Source organism: Gavia stellata, chromosome 6, assembly GCF_030936135.1.
Source record: "Gavia stellata isolate bGavSte3 chromosome 6, bGavSte3.hap2, whole genome shotgun sequence".
In the NCBI taxonomy this organism is placed as follows: domain Eukaryota; kingdom Metazoa; phylum Chordata; class Aves; order Gaviiformes; family Gaviidae; genus Gavia; species Gavia stellata.
Genome location: NC_082599.1, coordinates 40,654,226 through 40,671,873, shown reverse-complemented (window position 1 = coordinate 40,671,873; position 17,648 = coordinate 40,654,226).

The window sequence follows — 17,648 nt, the reverse complement described above, 5'->3', positions numbered from 1 at the left end:
GGCAGGAAGAGGAACAATTAAGAACAGTCAGTCCTGTATTACCAAAGCTGACAATTCTTGCTAGGAAGATTTTTTTCATGCTTCTACTTCTTTTTATTATGAACAGGGTGAAGGATGTCCTTATTGGACATTTAGTACATCTTACCTTTCCTAAACTTAGTTACAGATTTAGCAAATGAAGAAATAAGGCAACAGTGAGAAATATGTAGATGGCTACAACGTTATTATCATCAAAATCCATTATGCATTTCAAGTAAAGAACATTTCTCTGAACTGAAAGACTGAAGAAAACATTTATTTGTATGCCTAGCTTGAAGCAGCTACTGAGCAATGTCTGCTCTGTTGCGGCAGTGCCTTGGAAATTTGATGTTGCCTCAGTGCAAACATTTGTGTTCTGTAATGTCTCAAGTCTCCTCCTAGCTCTACCTCATACCCTCTTTGTCTTTTCTTGTCTCTTGCATGTGTGTATATCTTCATATTCATGGTGAACTACTGTTCCTAGAAATATCAAGCCTGAAGAAGTGGCATTTCCTTGAAATGACATACTGCTTAAAAGCATAAAACAAGAGCAAGGAAAGAGATCTAATCTGTATTCATGAATGAAAAATAAAGTGATGAAAAGCTGTCATCTTGTAGGACAAAATATGATCCCCCAGTAAAGGGTGAATATTGTGGTCAAAATGTGGCTTCAGAAGTACTGGTGTGAACATACACAAGTATTGGTACAGAAAGAAAAAAGTCTGGTATGTTGGTGGAATCACAGAATCATTAAGGTTGGAAAAGATGTGTAAGATCAAGTCCAACCATCAACCCAACACCACCATGCCCATCAAACCATGTCCCACAATGCCACATCCACACGTTCCTTGAACACCTCCAGTGATGGTGACTCCACCACTTCCCTGGGCAGCTTATTCCAGTGTTTCACCACTCTCTCAGTAAAGCAATTTTTCCTAATATCCAGCCTGAACCTCCCTTGGTGCAACCTGAGGCCATTTCCTCTTGTTCTGTTGCTAGTCGCTTGGGAGAAGAGACCAACACCCACCTCTCTGCAACCCCCTTTCAGGGAATTGTAGAGAGCGATAAGGTCTCCCCTCAGCCTCCTCTTCTCCAGGCTAAACAACCCCAGTTCCCTCAGCTGCTCCTCATAAGACTTGTGCTCCAGACCCCTCACCACCTTCATCGCCCTTCTCTGGACATGCTAGGAACGCAGTAAATGGGAAAGCTGTTTACTGACACAGTTTGACCAGTGGGCTTTTGTTATTTTTGATGGGGTATTCAGGTGATTTTATCCAAAAGCTAAGGAAGATTTTCTTTCCTAAGAACTGTACAGCACTTCTAGGAGTGTTAGCTCTTCATGAGTATGGACCTCTAAACCCAGCTTTGGCAAAAAATGGGTTATAGGAGCTAAGTTTTCAAGACTGTGGAAATACTAAAGCTGAGATTGAACACACAGCTCGAACTTTTACTTATAGGCAAGGCAAAGGCCTTTGACATTGATGAACCAATCCACTCATTCACATTCCTTATTCATTAGCTGAGTAGACATAAGTGCCTAAGAATGAGATTTACAGCAACCAACACAGCGAATGAGGAAACAGCTAAGGCAGGCTGTAAGAAACTTGACAGCTGAGGTCCTACAGATTGTCTGTTCCTGAAGCCATGACTCAGGCAGGTGTCTGCACTTCCTGAATGAGAATCCATCCACCTGAAAAATCATCTAAGAGGTGGGAGGAACCACTGCCAATTACTATTTCTGGGTTTCGTGTTTGTTTTTTTTTAAAGTGAAGGCTGTACTTTTGGCTATGCTCAGCAATGTCTCTGTATTCTAGGCATGTGCAAACATCATCCAATGCCTTGGGCCTATGACACACTTTAGTGTAAGAAAGACTGAAATGCTCTGCTTGCAACAATGAAGTTATGTTTAGCAGCAACTATTTGCGTGTGTCCTATTAAATATATTGTAAGTACTTTCAGCTGAAACAATCAGATTCATTACTTGGCTGGAGTTAGACACCTATGTAAACACAGAAGTTTTACATAAAGCTTAGACATGTTCTAAATCCTTTTGTGTAAATCTTCTAAGTAAGCACAAGTAAGCATCATAACTAATTACTTGAAAAGAGAATCACAGAAACACGGTTGCAAATCATGCAAACATATCTGGAGATCCTCTAGTACAAGCTTCTGCTCAAAGCTTGCATTTGAATACCTCCAAGAATAGAGGCTCTATAACTTCTTTGGGCAACCTATTCCAGTTTTGAACATGTTTTAATGTGTTTTCACTCATAAACTTAATACTGAATAATTGAGTCAAGGGTCCTTTTGTTACATCACCACTATATTCCATCTTCATTTGAGATAGAACTACACAACAGCAATCTCTAAAAGTAATCTAATTTAAGATTCAATTCTATTTTTTCTCTGTCTTTCTCAGAAATTCATCCATCTTCTCTTATAAGAGATAGTAAAAGGATACTTCACAATTTTCAGTGCATTTATCTTCACAGTATCCTTGAGCTATAGAAGAACCGTAATTACTCACACCATACAGAGAAATTAGGGGGACTCCCACAGTCATTCAAGAAGACTATGACAATGTAAGAAATGGATTGGCTTTCTGAGCCTTGACAAGGATCTGAACCAAATTATTGCATTTTTTCTGCCTCCTTTTCCACAATCCATGCCTCAGCCAATTTGTCTATTCCTTTTAGGAAAAGAAAGGCAATCAGGAGTTCAATCAGAGAGATCAATAGGAATGCATGGAAGAAAAGAACATGAGGAAACAAGTAACTTGAAAGGAGCTTAAGTGAAAGGAAAAATTTCATTTCCTTATTTTAAGGAAAAAGTCAGATGCAGCATCAGGTAGGGAAGGTGACAAAACAAGACAGAGTGCTTACGGCTGTAGCTTTGTTTACTGAGAAACTACTTGCTGTGTTCTGTCCTGGCTTGCTACATGGCTGAGGAAAGGGAAATGATAATAACAAACAACATTTGCTTAGTGGTGAGCCAGATATATCACCTACTGTGGGGCAGTGCACTTGTTATCAAACAACATTCTTCTTCCCCGTCTTAATCCTGGGTTTCTAAGGACTAGGAAAACTTCAGTGACAGCTATTGCTTCATATTTTTGCCTTGGTGCATGCGGTTTGCTTAAAGACATTATTTAATGACAGCTTGCCAGTCATAGTTTCACATTCTCTGAAGGTCCTGACATATTTTCTATTAGTCCCACATTTTGCTGAGATCATAGATTTCTGTCTCTGCAAAAAACCATTTTGTAGCCAGTCATTTTTGTATCATACAGTACCCAGAAATGTGGGTGAATTTACAGGCTAAAGAGTAATATTAAAACAATACATAGAAAGTCATAGTGAAAATAGAACTTCTTATTTTTAATAAAGATTTTAACAGAACAGTGAAAGGTTGCTCTCTCACTGTTCCCTTTGAACTGTGACATCTGTATAGTCATCCTTTTTCTCTTTAGAAAGACAGATCTGTAAACAGATTTTAAATTTTAATGGAAGCTAAAATATGAATGAGAATGTTAACAAAGCCTATATTAAAGTATGCATTGCATGTTTAATAAAATGGTTTCAGAAGATTAAGACATTATTGTATCAATATTATTTTTTATCCATGTATGCAAATATAAGAATTTATTTCCTAGTGTTTCTTAGCATTTTATTAAAAAAATCCTTATTCCTTTTCTATGGGTAACTGACAAATATTTTGAATACAAGGGCTTTTTATTTTAAATTAAGAAATCTCTCTCTCCAGGAATAGTTCCTGAAGTTGGACTTCACCTTAGCATTCTTTAAAACAACCATTCCCAACCTAACAGCTAATACTCATGTGTGCCATAGTATAAAATGATTTAACTTTAAAGGACTAAACAACCCATGAGAGCTATGACCAAGTAGATGATGATGGAAGGAAGGAGTATTTCTGATGTGATTGGGTACTTTTCAGCCTAGGAAATATAGCTTCAAATTTTTATTTAGAGTTTTTTATTTAGAATGGTATTTTTTCTGCTTTCCTTGACCAAAGATGTTCCAACAGCAGAAATACAGAAGTCTACATACAACCTTATTTCAGCAAAACACCATGCTGTCACCAAAATCTTCACACTTCTCATTTCTGTTTTTACTCTTTTAACTCCACTGCAAACACATTTCTCACACACTCACCAAAACCAGTCCAGACAGACACGAATCAAAAGCACACTAGGTTTATCTGGGCTGAAACAGGTGTGTTACTCTAACTATCTACAGCTGTTGTATATGGCAGAAGGCATAAAAAAAAAAAAAAAAAGCTTGTTTGAATTCTTCTGCAGCTGCAGAGGATGTGGGACCAGATTCTGACAGGGAAAAAAAATAAAAGTTAAAATTCAAGATTCACCAATTCAGAGGGATTTTTCTGGTGATTTAGAGAGGCTATGTTTCCTTTATATGACCTTTACTTTCAGGTCTGTCTTGCTAGGACTGTAGCTACATAGAGAGCATTCTGAATTTTCTGTTGGAATGGTTCAACACAATTATAAGTCTCGCATTTTAGCTCCCTGAGTGGCATTGTTTAGCAACAGTCATTTCTTACACCAGGTAAACCCATCCAGATCCAAACCTCTCACCTTTGTGAGTGGTCTGCCAGAGGGGCCTTCTCACAGGGCTACGGGGAAAAGCTGTACTGCTCAAAGTCTGTCATGTGTGAAAAGCTATGCCTTCAGCATGCAATTGTGTCTGTGCTGTGCAGGAGCTACCTGGTTTTGCTGAACTGCCACACTGATAATAAGGAGATACAGCACAGCAAAGCACGATGAGAATGACATCCAGCCTAGGAATATGGATCGTTTACTGGTAGAATTTACTAGTACTGTCCAGACAGCTACTGTTTTATACCACCTTGTGGTAAACAGAAGTTATTGCAGTATTGAAGAGAGTACATTTTCTTTAAATTGTTCAGAGCATCCATGTTTTGAGGCTGCTTATCCTCAGAACAGGTCCTTCAGATGATGGAAGAAAAATCTCAAATATAAAAATGAATTAATATGCTTCCACAGCTTTCTTCTTCACTCTACCCTCTGCACCCAGTGACATACACAAATGTAGCATTAATAAAAACACTTAAAGATCCGGTAAGCTTACCCATGCAAAAAACATAGCTCTTCCTCAGAGGGAGTCTGAACATTTAATATACTAGGACTAGTATAATATCAGTTCTGAAATATACCTTTATTTTATTATCACCAGGGTAATCCCGTGAGCTTCCCTTGCTAGATTTTTTTCTTATTCTCTTTGAGAATCCAAGTAAAAATGCAGAAGTGTCTTTTCCACTGTTTTTATTTATTTATTTACTCTAAACTCTGTAAAATACTTCTAAATAAGAAACACTCTAAGTTGGCACATAGGACTGCAACATGTTTACTCAGAAATCAAGTGTTTAAAAGAACATTTAAAATCAGGGAATGACTCTTCCCTGAAAGGGCAAGGGAAACGAGAGCAGTCAGTTGGGGTTTTGCTGGATCGAAGTACAGAGCAGCGGTGGGAACTGAGCCCACGAGGAACTCTGAATGCTAGGCAGGAAGATTAACTGTCCATCGTAATACTGTGTCAGCATTTGTTTCTGTAAGTAGTAATTTTGTTTCATGATCATAAAGAATAAGAAGTATATTTAAAATTATTACTTTGTTGTGTTGCTGTCTGGGGTAAATTTTAAGTCAACCACAAAGCTATTGAGTGTAAAGGGTTATAACAGAAAGACTGAGACAAGTCTAAATATAATACTGCAGAACTATAAAGGAAATAATCTAGTACACGATATAGTAAGAAAAGGCTGAGGATTTCTGGGGTGGCTATGATTTAGATGGATGAGAGACTCCTTAATGTTTGCTTATTCTTTTTCCAGAATTGGTGTTTTGTGGAATGTACTAAGAAAGATGGGAAGCTAGGAATAGACAGTATCAGAAGATTACTGACATTTAGGCTATGTTTTGGAGATGTGCAAAGCACTATAAGGTACCAGAACATAATGGGCCAAGATTTTTAGAAATCTCCAAACTAATTTAGTAACAATGTGCTGTGTTGTTTGATTGTGATGAAAATATTTTGTGGTTTTCTTAAAATGAACCTTAGTTTTACAGGAATAAGGATTAGCCTTTCCAAGGCAACAATTTTTATTTTCTTTATATGGTTAATTTTCTCAGTGTTAATACTGAGATGAGACTGAAAACATGCTAGGTACATTCTGACCATGCAGGGGAAAAAAACCTCCAAATCTTCTCCTGAAGAGCACACAAACTAAACACAAATAATTGTGTGTGATGTGGCATTTCAGTTAATAGCTACCAACATGCAAAAGTATTGATCTCATTTTTAAAAATTGTACTGTAAAAAACTGTAGCATCTGGTGATCACAGATAAAAATCTGCTAACTACCTTAGGCGGATGATCTGGCCATGACAGGTCAGGGCAAAAGCCCATTTAGGCCAGCGTCCAGTCATAGATTCTTTGAAAAAAAGTCTAAGAAACAGGGCAAGAGAATCCTTTCTTCAAAATAATCCACTGCCTTTTGGCAATCAGCAGGTTAGGTGTTCTGGACTTTGCAGTACATCATTGTGTTTAAGAGCCTAAGGTTTATCTACCTTCCTTTAAGTTGTAGCCTTTGGAAACTGTTTTATTTTTGGCATCTAGAAGACCCTATAGCAATGGGTTCTCCAGTTTAATCACATACTGTCTGAAGAAGTATTTCTAAGGCTTGTTTTAAACTTGGCAGATGATAATTTCATTAAGTGCTGCAAAGTTCTTGTATTATGGAAAGTAATGAATGTCTTTTCAATATTCAAATTTTTTTATGCCATCCATATTATTATCCCCCCACAGCTGCCACTTTTCCAAGCTGAAAAGGCCCAACCTAGTATCTCACCAAACAAAAGCTACATCATACCTGTAGCCATTCTGTTGCACCTCTGTACCTCTTTAACTCACTTTTGAGTTTGGGCTTTTGTTGCATTGTTTGGACTGTTCAAGGTGCATACATATTATGCATTTGTATCATAAATAATGGTGCTTCTTTTTTGTTTCATGTTTCTTTTAGAATAGTTTCTAACACTTTATTTAATTTTTTGATCCAAGCAAGGACATATTGTTTGCCAGGAATGTCATGAAGTTTTCTGAAGATTACTTCTATATAAATGCATTTAAAGATATTTAACAATTCTGTATGTTCCTGTGGCTTACTATTGATTATCTGGATTATAGTAGGTCTTAGGAATCCTTGCAATATGTTTCAGACTTTGGCCAGCAGCTTTACATGTAGTAACTTTTGTAATGTTTATTCTACTACAAATGTGAGCATTAAATACTGCATTTGATGAAGTCTAGTACTCCTTTATGTTGCCTTTTCCCCAGAAAATGTCTTCAAATATTAAACTGGCTTTGGAATATTAATCTTTTTGCCTATGTGATAAGAACTCAAGCTCATGAGAGCTGGAAAACATCTAGAATATAACAGTCACAGGTGTCGATACAGTCAGTGTAATATAGGCAGCTATTAAATTTGAAAAGAAGCTTGCTTGATAAGCAAACTAATATAATTTTATAGTCTGAGTTTACACAGGAACAGTTGCAGTTGAGATGCATGCTGCTTGTTTTCTGCTGCCCTAATTATTTTATCTTTTCTACAGTATGGTTCCCTCTAGTGATTCTTGTAAGGAAAGAAGCTACCTGATCCCTTAATCCAGCTAACATTTTACAAAAGAAGATCCAAATTAGTTTTGCTTACACCAGATGCTTTATGTGCAATTGGGTATCAGGCAATGGTGGCTGAAATATGAAACAGGTAAATTCAATGATCTCCTTTGAAAGAACCTCTTACCTGGGGGAACTAACGTGAAATGAGTTTGCATACTTGCTGCCACTCTGCAGTCCCGTCTCCTCCCCTTATGCAAACCAATGAATGTGTAAGCTGGTTGCCAGATATCCCCAGTGTAAATGAGTATTTGATAGAAGAGAAGCAAAATCAGATTTAGCAGACTGGTTACAGCAGGCAAATATGTTAGAAAATGAACATATTATGCCTACAAACTTGAATGCGCTATGGTAAGGCAGAAGTTTGTACGTGTAGCAGCTAACAGAAACAGCAGAAAGTACAGTTAGTAAAATATTCCAATAATCAGCTATGCCACTGACTTGCTACATGGCCTTCTGCAAATTACTTAACTTCTTACTGTGTTCCTGTAATATTTGCCTACAGTACCATACACAAGATTTGAATGTCTCATTGTTTATAAAAGTTCGTGTACTTCTATATTTAAAGAACATACACATGAACATGTCCTGTGAATCAGCAAATGCATGGTGATCAGTCACACTACAGTAATCTGATCCCAGCTTAAAGAAAATAAAACTGTTGAATATACTGCTACTTTTCAGGTTGTTTATCTTATATATCTATATCTGTTTCAAAAAAAGTACCTAAAATCTCAAATAAATGTTTTCATCATCTGAACTTTTTTGATTTTTTCCTGTCTTACAGAAATTTTTTGTCATCAATGTAGGAGACACAGGTCTGCACAACTTGGCTGATGCAGAGAGTGCTGTCCCCTACAGATACCATGTCCTTTGATCCAGCTAGAATTCCCTGGTCTGTTTGGAAAGTTAGCAAAAGCCAGGTGCCATTTGAATGTAGAAGTTTTCATGCAGCTACCCTGTTATGAAGGATAAGAGCATTGAATAGTATGACTGAAGCACTTCCATGCCAGTCACCCTCAGTACCAGAGAACAGTTGCTGGTATATTCAAGTTACTATTATGCAGTCAGAGACTATAGGAAAAAAAGAAATGTGGCAAGAAGACAGCAATGTTACCCTAATTAAATTTTCAGTAAACATTTCCTAGGCATCCACAAATAGTCAAGATGTAACTACCCAAGGGACATGACTATCTCCCCCAGATAATCAGTAAATTATACCCTAGATACCTAGGCCCACATCCCAAGTGATGTAGCTCATCTCAATGTCCTTCTCCAACTATTATTACAATTTCAGAGACTGTCGAACACTGAGCACACTTTGGCATTTAATTCATTGTTCTTATGAGACATAGTGAGTTTCATGTTCTCAAGGCTGTTGCTAGTCATAACTAAAGTCTAACCAGAGCTCTCTTGATTACTTTGCTTCCCATGCTGCAGTGTTCCTGGACACTGGAGACAGTCATAAGTCCTGAGAAGCAGGAAGGAAGTAGATTTAATTTTTCTGCCTGCTTTATGCTTTTATTATTATAAACCTCCTACAAAGTGCTTTTCTTGCTACAGTTATACTCCACAGGATCAGTTCCCTGCTGGTCAAATCACTTCACCCTCATTCTCTGTCTCACATGATCCCATCTGCTGGAGGGCCTCCTGCCTTCACAGCCTGTCATTTCTTTACTCTGCTTAACAAGCTGCCCACTGCTAAGTTGTCTGATAGATGTGGAGTCAATCTTCCATCCAGAGGTGCACCTCATCTTCAAAACCCTCCTTTCTTCATCAGTTACAGCTGCTCTCCTTATCTCACCACACTCGCGTAATAGCAGAGTTAAGCAGAAATGGCGAAAAAAACCCAACAACACTTCACCTTTGAGATGCCACAGGCCTGCTCTGCTGTGAAGCAGGAACAGCAAGGGTTTTAACCATGAGTTGCTCACCAGAGGTATAGGAGAAAGCACAGGGGAAGAGAAATTATTTCTGTGAAGAAAAGAGAGAAGAAAGAGGGAAAATCAAGAAGAGGGCTTTTTTTTCTTAGACTCTTAAGTACAGAGAAATAGGAGAGAGTAGGCCAGAAGTAGCATTTGTCCCTAATGCCAAGGGGCAGGTAGGAAAAAAAGTTCGTTTGGCAAAAGATAGCTTTACTGAACATGCTTACTGAGTGAGCAGGCAGCTACCAGGAGTTACCTATGGAGAACCACAGGACTCCGTGGTTAGATTGGGACAAGATATTCACATCCCAGACTGAGCCCTGGAATTTGGCACATCTCTCGCAGACCAGATGCTGAGATGTGCACACTGCTGTAACAGAGACGGCATTCAGAATTTGGATTACATTCTATTCCCAGGGCCTTGCATTTTGCTGGAAAACTAACGAAGATTTTGATGTACTCACAAAGGGCAACATTCCCAGCATCCTGGAGTCTGTCAACCTGCTAATGCCAGGCAATAACCTGGACATGTGCTGAAAGAAAGTGTGACAAGCATGACTGGCAATGTCTCTACACACTTTGAGTGAAACTGTATGTTAACAATACGCTGAGGAGCAAGTATGTCCTAGAAGAGTTCACAGCATCTCTGTATGATTATGATGTTCAGCCTGGAGTGTTCACTGCAGGTCTCAGCTGTGAAGCATAAGAATATAAAGCACAGAGAGACAGGTTAATATTTCTACCCAGCTCCACTCATTCATCTCCTCCAAACCACAAGTGGGATGGGAATGCATCAGAACAAACATATCATCTTGTTTCCAGGTTATGTCTCTAGCTTGCACACACCCCTTCCTGCCTCCTCAGACTTTCTTCATTGGCTCTCCTCCCCCTGGCCACTAGAAAACAACTACCCTGCTAACCTTGTCCCTTTCCTCACCAGGTTCCCCTGCTATATACCATCTAAGCTATGCAGCCAACTGCCTTATACTAACCTACTTCAAAGATCCTGTGAAAAATCTTTCTGTCATTATCTCCTGTCTTTCTTCACTCAGAGTGTTCACTAAGTCAGCCCACATATATTTGGAGATGCACTTGTACACAGATCATTGAATGTCACTGATACTTCAGGACATTCAGCTCTGCCTTGTCACAGTGAGTTGATCAGGCAAAGCTAAAAATGCAAAATCATGGTAGGATTTAGACAACTGCAAAACAGAATCTGCACTACATGAGAGCTGGGCCCATGTTAGATGTTTAAAATCTCAAGGATGGGTATAATGGCAATGCAAGAAATTTTAGGCATCTGGATGTGGCCACCAGATGTAGTAGAGACATCAAGTGAGTGGCAGAAGTAAAGGTGGAGATAGAAAACGCAAGACAAATCACTGAAGCCTTACAGACCAAGATTCCGAAATTAAGAGATGAATCTCAGTTTAATTGATCCAAGTGGTGAACTAGCAACACAGCATGGCACAGTGAGCAATACAGCACAGGAGTTACTGTCTCTAATGTAAAACATCACTCTGAGGATTACTGCTTTCATAGTCAATGTTTTCCAAGCATTTTCATAGGATTTTTTGTTGCATCTTTTGTGCCTGTCTATCAAATTCACTGATGTGTGTGGTTTGGATACATGAGTATCATTGCATTTCTGCTGTAGGCTGTTGTTAGTTTTCCTTTATGGTGTTGAACAGCTGCCATTGTCCTTCATAAAGATGAAAACATTTTTGTTATGGATAAAGTGAGTCCTGTTTAATCTGTACCTGTCATAAAGACATTTTTTGAGGCTTAATTTTATGTTTGTAAAGTACTTCTAGATCCTCAGATGAAAGGGACTCTAAACATAAACCATTATGTTAATAATGATCTTATTTCAACATATCAAAACAATGTTACTCAGTTGTAGCATAGTAGAACCTGGAGACTCTAAGAAAAATCATAACTCCATTAAGTGTGGCACTTTAACAAGACATAGTAAGATCTTGTCTGGATATCTTAAGCACTTACAATCTAAATAGGGTAAACAGACAAAGAGTGGATAAAGAGATAATGCTACAAGCACAATGCATAAGGTAAGAATGCAGGTCAACAGAAAAACTGGAGACAGATCCCAGGTTTTGAAGTCCACATTCATGGATCTCCTCAGCAGAAAATTTCCATTCTCATTTATACAGGCTTTAAAGATTCAAGTATTTTTTTAGTACAATAGTACAATAATTATTTACAGAGGTCACAACAGAAAACATTCTAATCAGGTTACTCCTCAAAGTTCTTCTCTCCTGCAATTTATACTTTTTCTCCATATTCCACACAGATTACTTCGCTAGAAAAATAACTTCTTTCAAAGAGAAAAGCCTTGGAAATACTCTCAAATTTTACAAAACATGTAACAGAATTGTTTCTTCATGCATGCAATACTGTGGTAATTAATTATACACAATCTTCTTTAAAAAATATTCAAGGTGCTTAGCTCCTCTGATGTATTGTCTCCGTGTTACCTATATATGATAAACCTTGCAAACCTGGCTAGGAATATCTAAAGCTGAACATTTTTCTCCTGTCTACTGTTGGAAAAAGGTTACCTCAATGAGCCTATCAGACTGTCAAATACAATGACTAAAGTGAAATCTTAAGCAATCTCTGTTCAAAGAGTGGGGTCTCCATTCTTTATTGACATATATCATCACTTTTTCGGGTAGCCCTCTGGCAGCTGTGAACAAAGATTTCCAGCCTCTTATCTATTTCGGTCACAATAGGCTGAATTATCGCCATCTCTAGGTGGAGTTTCAACTGTGCACATGATAGATAATACAAAAGTTCACTAGAAAAATGCAGATTTTCCATCCCAATTTTTTAAATTTTACTGTAAAGTTGAAAATACCGAGTTTGTTTGGGATTTTGAATTAAAAATATTCTCTTTTCTTCAGTCATTGGAAAGGGTTTTTTCCATAAGTTCTCCAAATAGATGATACTAAGAAAGCCACTTCTACCTTCATTTAAATTATTTTGAAATAAGAATAGGCATGTAAGAAGACCACTTCTCATCAGGTTCTCCACATTTCCAACAATAATTCAATGAATTTTAAGACAGAGCACAATTAAATCTTGTTCTTCTCAATTCAGAGAATTTTTATTTAAGGCAATGGTTTCTAATGACTTTTTCTGCATCTTACCCTCAGCCTTAGACATATCTTTACTCTTTATAACTTTCTATGAGTACACGAGGTGGAATACCCTTACCGGTTTTTCTGCAGGAGGTATCAAAATAGGCCGCAGAGAGACCAACAGTGGGGCTGCAAATGTGACTAACTATCCTGAAGTAGCAGATGTCAATAGGCAGAGGGCTTGACAAACACCAGAGTGGTCAGGGCTGAAACCAGTTCAGCTGCTACCCTCTTTGCCACTTGGACTGTCTCCTCCAGAAATATTCGGAGTAGTTTATCTGAATTTGTTTTTATCACAATCACTGCTATGGGTGCCAAATGTATGTCTTGAGTGTTCAGTAGCTATGGTTTGATCTGAACAACCGTACACTTCTAATTTCTGAAAAAAAGGAGCTGCATACAGAGCTCCTAATTGCAGTGTGACTCCCTCCCAAACAAATTTTTATGTTATGCTTCTTCCTATCTGTTAATTTGTTGCTGGACAGCAGCACCCTGGCCTGTATCAGAAACAGTGTGGCCAGCAGGACTAGGGAAGTGATCGTACCCCTGTACTCGGTGCTGGTGAGGCCGCACCTCAAATCCTGTGTTCAGTTTTGGGCCCCTCACTACAAGAAGGACACTGAGGTCTGGAGCGCATCCAAAGAAGGGCAACGAAGCTCGTGAGGGGTCTGGAGCACAAGTCTTATGAGGAGCATTTGAGAAACCTGGCGTTGTTTAGCCTGGAGAAGACGAGGCTCAGGGGAGACCTTATCGCTCCCTACAACTACCTGAAAGGAGGTTGCAGAGAGGTGGGTGCTGGTCTCTTCTCCCAAGTAGCAAGTGCTAGGACGAGAGGAAATGGCCTCAAGTTGCGCCAGGGGAGGTTCAGGCTGGATATTAGGAAAAATTTCTTTACTGAGAGAGTGGTGAGAAACTGGAATAAGCTGCCCAGGGAAGCGGTGGAGTCACCATCACTGGAGGTGTTCAAGGAACGTGTGGGCATGGCACTTCGGGACATGGTTTAGTGGGCATGGTGGTGTGGGGTTGATGGTTGGACTTGATGATCTTACAGGTCTTTTCCAACCTTAAGGATTCTGTGATTCTGTGAAAAACAACTCCTGATATTCTATGATTATCAGGCAGTGATGGGTACAGTTCCTTGCTTTGTAGTAGAAGTTTCATATTGTTTCTTGTTCCTTTTCTTTAAGAAAAAGAATAGAACAAAGACAATAGAGCAAGGGGAGGTAAACATTCTTTATCGGAAAAGTTGAAAAAGGATCACTTAGGATTTCTGAAGAGAACTAAGGCTCACCCTTGCATAAAAACACAGAGAAGCACAAGAGGAACACACAGCCTTAACAACCAAAGCCATCCCACAGCATCAAGCATTGCACACAGATGTATGGATCCCAGCACTGGGATATGCTGTGCCAAGAAGAAATAAGGATTTTATACAAGTGCTTGTTGGCACAATAAAAAACTTGCACCCCTAGTTCAAGCCACCAAAACCTCACCTGGATAAGTCATGATATCCATACTCTAGTCCCCCTACTAATTTTCTTTATAAATTAATTATTTAACACATCTGCCTTTTTAAAGATGTTCTGTGGCCTCCACTTGCTCATTTGTGCAGAGGAAAAAACATCATACTGAGATCTCAAGTGTTGCAGCAATTACTAAAATGAGAAAGATGCTGTTCTAGGATTTTCAGGGACATTGTACTTCACAGCCTTCAATTTTACAATTAGGATAACTTCAAATGTGTTTATAACCTTAAGAATGTCAACATGTTTCCATTATCTACTGTGTACATATTATTTTGAACCTACTTCACACAGCAGAATATACTAATGTATTTATTTAGATTCTGATAAAGTGGTTCTTCAGACACTGTTAAGGACTTAAAGCCCTCATAGAAGTCTTGTACTGATAACTATTCAAAAAATCTGAAAATCATTAAATGTTAAATAAGAACTTGCATATATTTTCATTGGTTCATTAGCACTTTTTGATTAAAAAGACAAAAAGAAAAAAAGATAAGACATGCAAAACTTACAAAGAGAACACTAAAAGGCTAATATTACCTGGTACTTAACAGTTGACCAGGGCACATTTTTGTATATTTCTTAAAAAAGATGTAAAAGAATAGAAGGAAAATAAAAAGCTTAAAAGAAAAAGGGAGAATGAAATTTATTTTATTCAGCTTTGAGCATGATGGGCAGACATGATAGATGACAGTTCTTGTACATTCACTGTTTCTGTCTGATAGAAGGGTCAGCCTCAAAAAGTGACCTACTATGTAGGGATCTGAAAAATGGATCTCATGGGAGTCATGCCCTTTTACATTATTCTGAAAGTGTTCAACGACTAGTACCCAGTCTCTCTCACCTCAGCTTTCAGATGACTTCAAAGTGGATACGGCTGGCCCCAGGCAGGCACTCGTTAAGCCATGCCTGTAAAACTGCTTGAAGTACAACTGTCTTCTGAAAAGGAATTATATAAAAATAGCATCTTGCTTACTCCTCATCTGCTCTCTTTTTGCACTTAGAGCCACACTGTGTACTTCTGAAACAAAAATTCTTCTTTTTTTTATTCTTAATGGTTTTAGCACAAAAAGTAAACAATGGGATTATCTTGGACAGTAGCAATGGTATTGTGGCAAGACAGTCACATATGGGCAATTAATTTCATTGCCATTGTAATGAAGAGATCAGATATGCTGTAGCATATGATATAACCTTTATAATTGTTTTAGTCATACATTCTGTCTGTCTATTCCAAATTAAAATACTCAGGTCCTTCCTGCTTCCAGATACATAGTTCCCAGGCCTGCAAGGGATTTTAATCACCTTGCCTTTCATCCCTTATTTCAAAAGGAGGGGAAGGTAATCACTGACTCACTGGGCCAACCTCTGCATCTCCTGAAAGGAATAGGACAGAGGGAAATTTACAAGCACTTACAAGAAAATGAAAACAGATCCAACATCTTCTCATTTGCAAGCTGAGGACATTGGATGTAAGAATGAGAAAACATATCACTACACAACAGCAAGCTTTTAAGTCTTATATCACAATATAACAACCATATGACTTATTGTCACAATTTTCTGTAAGAAAGTTCCATAAATGTAAAGCCAAGTAAATGATCTACAGGAATAAGTTATTAAATATATTTCCTATTTTGTTTGTTAAAAAAAGATTAAGCCTTTCTTTTATCTGTAATTATTATCCAGATTTTTTTTGCAAATAATTTTCCCTCTGTAGAGAGCAAAAAATTGCATTCTTGTGCATTTAGACAGAAGTTTGTCACACAAATAATAACATTTGTCAATATTTGTCTAAGCAGTAAGTAGCACAGTGGGAGGTGAAGAGAAACAGTGGGAAATGAGGGTGCTCACCTGATTTTTTTGATATTAGCTTTTACATGGCAGAAGTAACACCAGTTGGGAGCTCACATAGAATAAAGTTATTTTTGGAAAATTAAGTCAACCATAAGGTCAGTAGAAAATGTCTTTTTCCAATTAACTCAAGTGCCATAGATTTTAAAACTTCATTTCCAACACAGAAATGTACCCGTGAAAACCCACAACTTGATGTTATGTAATATTTTGAAGGTGTATTTTTTCTGTTTCTTATTCATTTGAAATGAATTACCAGCTTTCAAAGAATCACTTTTACACTGACAAAGCTGAAGTATCTACTGAAAGTCTTAACAAAAAAAGACACAGTATCTTATGACTGTTTCAAATATCTCCCTATGTAGGCTACTATGCAGGATGATCAATACTTGATTCATGCAAAACTTAAAGCCCATGAGTAATTCCATTCAGTATATGGTATTACTCATACCCTTTAATGAAGATACACATTTAAGTATCTTGACGGCTGTTTAGAATATACAAGGTCCATTAGAGAATTAGGGACTTTTCATGTGGGCTGATCACCAACTTCCCCTGCTTTTGCCCTCCCCCCAAAGTCCATTTTTGAGTCATTGAAGCCTCTTACAATTTTAAACAATTCATAGGGCAAAAAAGTAGTAAAAGACAAGGAAGTGAACAAGTTTTAAAACCAAACCCCCTGTATGCTGATGGACTGTGTGGCAGATTATGTAGGATAGTGTAACAGGAAAAGAAAGCAGACTTACTTACCTTTTCCTAAAAAATCTATTCTGTCTTGCATCTGTGTGCCCAAATCCCTCTGGAGTTTTAAGAATGTGATGCATAACTGATTTTAAAACTAAACAAAATTACCATGTCTTTTTCTGAATGTAATTTGAATGCACACTTGTGTAAGTTTGGGGCTGCTTATTTTAAATGGCAAATAGAAGAGGGACGCATACTGACACCAAGAAACACCAAAGAAATCCACTGGGAAAGGCCCAACATAGGTCATTACACCCACTGTCCCTCCATCTGGCTAAACAGAAGCAAGGAAGTTTTCTAGTCTGCCACCTAATTAATAAGAGCACAATTCCAGAATTCATTTGCAGCTCAGTACTAATGAGTATATATTGACAGAAGAGTTTCTATTTTAGACATATTAGTGAATATAATTGTATTCCATTCTCAGTGATTGGCATTTTGGATCACACATCATAAAAGAGGGTGGAGATAAAGTTTTCCGCTCTGAAGAAATTCAGTGTTGGATACCAAATCAAATTGTTAGAACTTAATACTGTGAAGCACTTTTCTTTCAAATCACTTGATGCTTTTGAAAACCTTAATCCATCTCTTGCTCTCTGTTTTTTAATCCATATGGACCATCAGTCCAAACTAAGATCTAGAATTAAAACTACTAAAGCACATTGGAAAGTCTTTGCACAAAAAGAATGGACA